Here is an 8,384-nt window from a genome sequence, read left to right as displayed (position 1 = left end):
GGCCTTTGGACTTAGACTGAATTGCACCATCTACTTTCCCATAGGGCTCCAGCTTGCAGACTGCAGATCCTGAAACTCTTCCACCTGCATAGTCACATGAGCCAATTCCTCATAATTAGCAAATAAATATATATATTTATCTATCATGATGATATATATATATAACACATTATATGTTAATGTTAACATTTTATATAATATATTATGTTAATATATTATAATTATATTAATATAATTATATATTATATTATAATCATATATTAATGTTAATATATCAATATATTAATATAATATTTATTATAATATATAGAGAGAATATATCCTATGTATATCTATTTTGGTTCTGTTTCTCTGGCGAACCTGACTAATACTCTAAGAAAAGAACTCCCCAAAATTAAACAGTGCCTAGCACTCACACCAGGCCAAAATTTGTGTCCAAACTGGTAGATAATTTATGAGACCTTGTGTAAATGCTATGACTTGAAGGTATGTGTCCCTCCAAAATTCATGTGTTGGAACTTAAACCCCAAGGTGATGATATTAAGAGACTGGGCCTTAAGGTGTTAAGTCATGATGGTGTCACCTGCATGAATGGATTAGTGCTCTTATAAACGAGGTTGAAGGGAGCACCCTAGTGCCTTTGGCCCTTCCATCCCTTCTGCCTTCTGCACCATGTGAAGACACTGTGAGAAGATACCCTCACCAAACACTAAGTCGGCCAGTGCCTTGATTTTGAACTTCCCAGACTTCAGAAAATAAATTTTGTGTGAATGTTCGTGTGAAAAGTGAATTTCTATTCTCTATAAATTACCCACTCTCATGTATTGTGTTATGGCTGCACAAATGGACTGAGCCACTAGAATACTCAGAAGGGTCTTGCCTCAGTAGCAGAGAATAAGTAGCCATAGACTGAACATGAGGTCCTGTATAAAAATCTTAAAAGCACATGCAAAAGGATCAAATTGCTTCAATGTAACTTAGTGGCAAACAAAGCTCAAGAATATTTACAGCAAAACAAAAAAACCCATCACTCAACAAGATAAATTAACATTGTTGGGCAACCAATGAAAAATTATCAAGCATACAAAGAAGCAGAAAATATGAGGTAACACGAGAAGAAAAAGTAACCAATCACACCAACACAGAACTGATACAAATATTAGAATTAGCATACAAGAATATTAAAATTGTTATTGCAACTCTATTCCCCATGTTCAAAAGGTTAAATAGAAATGTGATCCAAATCAGACTTGAAAAATGAAAACTACAAGAATGAGATAAAAAATATAATGCACTGAATAGCATTAAGTAGACATTGCAGAGAAACAGACTTGTGAATTTGAAGACATAGCTGTAGAAACTACCCAAGAAGGAACACAGAGAGAATTAAAACAGACTCAATACATACATGAAAAGAGCATAGGTAATCTGTATAACAAAACATTCAGAGCCCTAACATGTGTGTAATCAGTGTTAATAAAAGGGGCAGGGCAGATAAATATCTGAAGAAATAATAGCCAAAAACTTTCCAAATTTGATGAAAATTATAAACCCAATTATTGAAGATACTTAACAAATTTTGTGCACAAGAAGCATGAAAAAAATCACATGAAGGCACCATAATCACCATAACCAAATTGCTCAAAATTCCTGAGAAAGAGAAACTCTTAAAAACATCCAGGGGGGAAGAAAAAGATTTATTATGCACACAGGAACACAAATAGGGATGACAGCAAGTTTCTCATAAAACAAAAACCAAGACCAGCAGGAAGACAGTGGAACAATATATGTAAAGCAGTGAAAGAAAACCTTAGAATCTTATACCCAGAAAAAAAAATACATTTCAAAATGAGAAAAAATAAAGACATTTTTAGACATGCAAAGCCAAAATAATTCATCACCATGAGGCCCACATAACAAGAAATGCTCTAAAAGTCCATCAGGCAGAAGGAAGATGTTAGTATGTATCTACACACAGGAGTGAAGGCAACCAAAAATGGTAACCACCTTGGATAAATGCACAAGGTTATTTCCTTGTATTTAAATCTCTTGAAAAGATGATTGATTTTTAAACAATATATATTGACTTTTTAAACAATAATAACAATGTAATGTGGAGTTTATAAAATAGGGAAAATCACATGTATGATAAGGATAGCACAAAAGCTGAGACACCTAAAAATATACTGTCGTAAGGTACTTAATGCTATATTTGAAGTGAAATAACATCATTTGAGGACTGCGATAAATTAGACGTGTATACTATAAACCTTAAAAAGACCACTAAGCAACAAAATGAGGAGTTATAGCAAATAAGCCAACAGGTATTAAAATCAAATTATAAGTGATACTCATCTTACCCCAAAGCAGGCAGAAAATAGGTGAAAAGGGAAACAACATACAGAAAAGACAAATAGAAATGAATAGCAATATTTAAAGCTACCAAGTCAATAATTACGGCAATTTTAAAGAGTTTAAAAACTTCAATTAAAAGTCAGTATTATCAGATAATCCAAGCCTCAACTGTACGTTGTCTTCAAAAAGGATAATTTTAAATATAAATCAACAAAATACGTAAAAGAAAAAAACAGAAAATTATATAATGTATTAAAATTAATCTAAAGAAAGCTACAGTTGCTAGATTAATAACAGAATAAGTCAATTTCGGACTGCAGAATATTCTGACCAAAAGTAACATTAATTCACAATGATAAAGGGTTCAATTTATCAAGAGAACATAAAAATTCTAAAAATGTATACATCCACTAACAGTGTTTCAAAATATTTGAAGCAAATACTGATAAAACTGTAAGGAGAAATAAACAAATTACTAATTATAGGCAAATATTTCAATAAACCTTTCTCAATAATTAATAAAACAGGTAGACAGGAAGTCAGCAAAGATAGAGAAGACTTTGACAAAAATGTCAACTCACTTGACCTAGTTGACATTTATGGAACACTCCAACACTCCAACCTCCAACAACAGAATATATATTTTTTCCACATGCGACAGGACATTTACAAAGGTCAGTAATATTCAGGGCCCCAAAACAAATCTTATTAAATTTAAAAGAATTTAAGTCATACAAAGTATGTTCTCTAACCACAAAGCAATTAAACTAAAAATCAATAATAGAAAGAGCTCTGGAAAAATCAATTCCCAAACATTTAGAAACTAAGTAACACACTGCTAAAGAACACAAATCAAGGAAAAACTCTAAAGGGAAATGAGAAAGTATAAATTGAATGAAAAAATGAAAATACAGCAGGTCAAATTTGTGGGCTTCCACTACAGCTAAATTAGAAAAGGAAATTGTCTCAAATCAATGACCTTAGAGTGCATTTTAGGAAACCAGGTAAAAAAAGCAAATGAAATGGAAAGTACATGGAAGAACTGAAATTATCAAAAGATAAAGGTGTCACTCAGTGAAATAGAAAAACAAAGCAATAGAAATAAGTCAATAAAATTAAAAAGTTTGGGCCGGGCGCTGAGGCTCACGCCTGTAATCCCAGCACTTTGGGAGGCCAAGGCGGGCGGATCACGAGGTCAGGAGATCGAGACCATCCTGGCTAACAGTGAAACCCCGTCTAAAATATAATTTTTTGTACTAAAAATACAAAAAATTGGCAGGGCGTGGTGGCAGGCACCTGTAGTCCCAGCTACTTGGGAGGCCGAGGCAGGAGAATGGCGTAAGTAAACCCAGGAGGCGGAGCTTGCAGTGAACCGAGATCGTGCCACTGCACTCCAGCCTAGGCGACAGAGTGAGACTCCATCTCAAAAAAAAAAAAAAAAAAGTAAATAAAATAAAAATAATAAAAATAAATAAATAAAAAGTTTGTTCTTTGAGAAGCTTAATAAAGCTGTAAACCACTAGCCAGACAAATCAGGAAAAGGAGAAGACATAAATTACAGTGTCAGGAATTAGAGATAGAATGTCACTACAGATCTATAGATATGCAAAATAATTATGAATTATTAGAATAATTTTATATTAATAAATTTGACAAGTTAGATGAAATGGATAATATTTTTAAAATATACAAACTGGAGTGTTACTCAAGAGGAAATTGATAATATGAATTATCTATCTACTAAAGAAACTAATATTGTACTTGACGTCCTTAAAACAAACAAAATAAACAGAAAACATCTTCCAAGGTTAAATGCCTTCACAGAGGATGGTAAACAATTCTACACAAACTCTTACAGAAAATTGAAGAAGAGGGAATATTTCCCAATTGATTCTATGAGACTAGAAGTACTCTGATGCCAAAACCGGGTGAAGACATTACAAGAAAAGAAAACTACAGATCAAGCTATTTCATAAACACAGAAAAATCTTTGAGAAAATGTGAGCGAGCCAAACTTAGCACTATATAATAGAGATTATATCCCTGGCCAATTTGGATATATCCTAGCAAAGCGAGGTCGATTTAACATCTGAAAATCACTTAATTAATATACCATGTATTTCAGTCTTTTCATTCCTATGAATTTATTCTCCAAGTTAAATAAAAGCATACATCCACATAAAGACATGAGCAGATATGTTTATAGAAGCCATATTTTTAATACCTCAAACTCAGAAACATCCCAGATTCCCCTCAACAGATGAATAGATAAACAGTCTGTGCTGTATTCATGCAATGCAATACTACTCAGCCACAAAAGCAATGAACAGACGATCCATGCAGCAGCACAGATGAATCTCAAATAATTACGACAGGTGAAGGAAGCAGAATTTTATTTAAGTTCTACAAAATGCAACCAATACATAGTTATAGCAGATCAGTGGCTACCTAGATATAGGGGCAGTGGTATTGGAGTGATTCAAAGAGGACATAAAGAAATATTGGAGAATGTCATATATATTCATTATCTTGATTGTGATGATAGCTTAATAGGTGTATACTATTGATACAGGAGCAGGGCAGGGAAGTTCTGGGTAGAGAAGGGGGGACAGTCCCTGGGGAGGGCACCACCCTCAGGCCTGTCCCCACGGACCTAAGTGAGGACAGGCACTCCTGTTTTTGCGCCCAAATGTTGCATTTTCCAAGACCACTGTGGCCGCCACACACCCCATCCTATGTCTATAAAAACTCCGAGACCCTAGCGGGCACAGACACAAACAGCTGGGCGTTGAGAGGAACACACTGGCAGAAGAACACACCGACAGATGCCGGCAGGCCATTAACAGCACAGCGACACGGTCACGGAGGGAAATTCAGCCCAGGGAGGTCAGAGGAAAGCCCGGCCATGGAGCGGCTGGACTCCAGGGAAAGACCACCTTCCCACTCCATCCCCCTTCTGTCTACTCATCCGTCTGCTGAGAGCTACCTTAACCACTCAATAAAACCTTGCACTCATTCTTCAAGCCCACATGTGATCTGATTTTTCTGATACACTAGGGCAAGAACCTGGGATACAGAAAGCTCTCTATCTTGCGATAAGGCAGAGGGTCTAATTGATCTGATTAACACAAGCTGCCTGCGGACGACTAAGCTGAAAGAGCACATTGTAACACACATCAACTGGGGCTTCGGGAGCTGTGAACACTCAACCCCAGAGGCTGCTGTGGGGTCAGAGCCCCAGCTCCCCGCGACCTGCCTGTCTGCATGCTCCCCCTAGGGGTTTGAGCTGCCCTGCGAGGGGGGATAAGGGAAAACTCCTACCGTTTCACTACATTAAAACTTACCAAACTGTACATATTAAATGTTGTGTACACTATTGCACTTCAACTATATCACGATAAAGCTATTTTATAAAGAAAATAATAAAAACAAATTTTAAAAAGAAGCTACAAACCATTTGAATCAGAAGCTAAAAATAAACTATAGAAAAATGGCTTCTGCTTCTACTTAGGATATAGGAAGTCAGCACAGATATAAAAAGTACAAGGCGAGAAACCAAACAACCTACAAAACCATAGAGCGCTAAGAAAGCGAAGAAACTTAAATAAATGAAAATCCAGATATTGGCAAGCCCCTCTTAAGAAACAGGAGACACAATATTGTTAAGGTTTAATATTGTTAATGTGTCAAATATCCCTAAATTGATATATAGGTTAATGATTCCAGAAATCTTTTAAAAAGAAATTGACTAAATGTTAAAATTTATATAAAAATGCAATGGCCTTTTATAAAAATAAACAAGAAAAATAACCAAAATGAAAAAAAATTGGAGGCCTTACTCCACCTGATGTCAAGACTTCATATAATGCAACAGTAATCAAGACAGTGCAGTATTGGCATGGAGACAGACTAATAGATAAATGTACAGAACAGAGAGGCTAGATTTCATTTTGACAACAGTTTCAAGTCAGTTTCATTAAAGAGTGTTGAAACAATAGGAGAGCCATTTGCAATAAAACAAACATCAACCATTACTTCAAAACATAAACACAACTCCAAATGAATAAAAAACCTAAGCTGAAACCTAAAACTATAAAATTTGTTAAAAAAAAACAGTAGAAAAGCTATGTGACCTTCGGGGTACGAAATGATTTCTTAGATAGAACACAACAATGGTAAATTATTTTTAAAAATTGAATTTTATCAAAATAAAAAATTGCCATACAAAGGTAACCATTAAGAAACTTTAACAACAGAAAAAAAGCAAGCTATAACCTGAAAGAAAATATTTACAACAAACATATCAGACAAATGATTTGTATTCAGAAGAAAGAGTTCTTACAAAACAAAAACTAAAGACAAGCTAATATTAAGTGAGGAAAATATCTGAATAAGCATTCACACAAAAGAAATATAAATAGCCAACAAGTACATGAAAATATGCTCAACGGTATTAGTCTTCAGGGAAATCAAATTAAAATCACAATAAGATACCATCCATGCCCATTGTAATCACCAAAATATTAGAAAATCATTGACAGTACCAAGAGTTAGCAAGAATATAAACAAATTGGCATGCTCTTTGGAAAACAATCTGATAGTTTCCTAAAAATTAAACATACACTTACCATATAAGTCAATGTTCCAGTTATTTATCCAAAAGAAACGAAAACATATGGCCACACGAAGACTTGTAGACATGTACATAGCAGCTTTATTTATAACGGCCAACCACTGGAATCAAGTCAAATGACTATCAACAAGTGAATGGATTTATAAATTGTGGTATATCTATACAATGGAATACTATTCAGCAACTCACACAACAACTGAATGAATCTCAAAACAATTATGCTGAGTGGAAAAGCAAGGTAAAAGTGCATATTGTGTGATTACATTTATATAACTTCTGGAAAATGCAAACTAACATGTAGTGACTAAATGAGATCGTGGTTGCTTTGGGATAGTGGTGGAGAGAGAATTTTGGGTAAAATGGAAATGTTTGTTATCCTGTTTGTGGTAATGGCTTTATAGGCATATATGCAAGTCAAAACTGATCAAACAGATCCCTTTAGGTATGTTCACTTTAGTGTACTTCAATTATTCTTCAATAAAAAATTCTACTAATAAAAATAACACAAAAAGCCCCCAGTGGTCAAGGCTAGAACAACTTGAGAAACAAAATAAACAAAGTAGTTTTAGATTATAACCCTAAGTTTAAAATAAATATCCATATATCCATACAGACATAGATAAATGATTAAATAAGTTAATGGGAAAGAAGAGAAATATATTGTGTGCAGAAGAATTTCAAACAGCTTAGGTAGATACTTTACCCATAAGGAGGTAGAGTATAACGCCTTACTCCCTAAGTGTGGGCTGTGCATAGTAAATTTCTTCCAAAGAATAAAGTATGGAGAAGTTAAAAAAAAAAAAGTAAATTTACAATGGACAGCCTGGGCACAGTGGCTCACGCCTGTAATCCCAGCACTTTGGGAGGCTGAGACGGGCGGATCACGAGGTCAGGAGATTGAGACCAACCTGGCTAACACGGTGACACCCCGTCTCTACTAAAAACACACAAAAAAACTAGCTGGGCATGGTGGCGGGCGCCTGTAGTCCCAGCTACTCGGGAGGCTGAGCAAGGAGAATGGCATGAACCTGGGAGGCGGAGCTTGCAGTGAGCCGAGATCGCGCCACTGCACTCCAGCCTGGGTGATAGAGTGAGACTCCGTCTCAAAAAAAAAAAAAAAAAAAAAGTAAATTGACAATGGAGAAACCTATCAAACATTATCTCCAAGTGATTAAGGTCAACATCAACAGTGATAAATTGTGTTGAATGTACCCTTGATCTATCTAGCAAGATAGATCAAGAACAAAACAAAACAAAAATTTACAGCCTGGGAAACATGGTGAAGCCCTGTCTCTACAAAAGATTAAAAATATTAGCCAGACATGCTGGTATGTCCCTGCAGTCCCAGCTACTTGGGAGGCTGACATGGGAGAATTGCTTGAGAACAGGTGGTCGA

Source organism: Pan troglodytes, chromosome 16 (assembly GCF_028858775.2).
Source record: "Pan troglodytes isolate AG18354 chromosome 16, NHGRI_mPanTro3-v2.0_pri, whole genome shotgun sequence".
Classification (NCBI taxonomy): domain Eukaryota; kingdom Metazoa; phylum Chordata; class Mammalia; order Primates; family Hominidae; genus Pan; species Pan troglodytes.
This window is presented reverse-complemented; position numbering follows the sequence as displayed.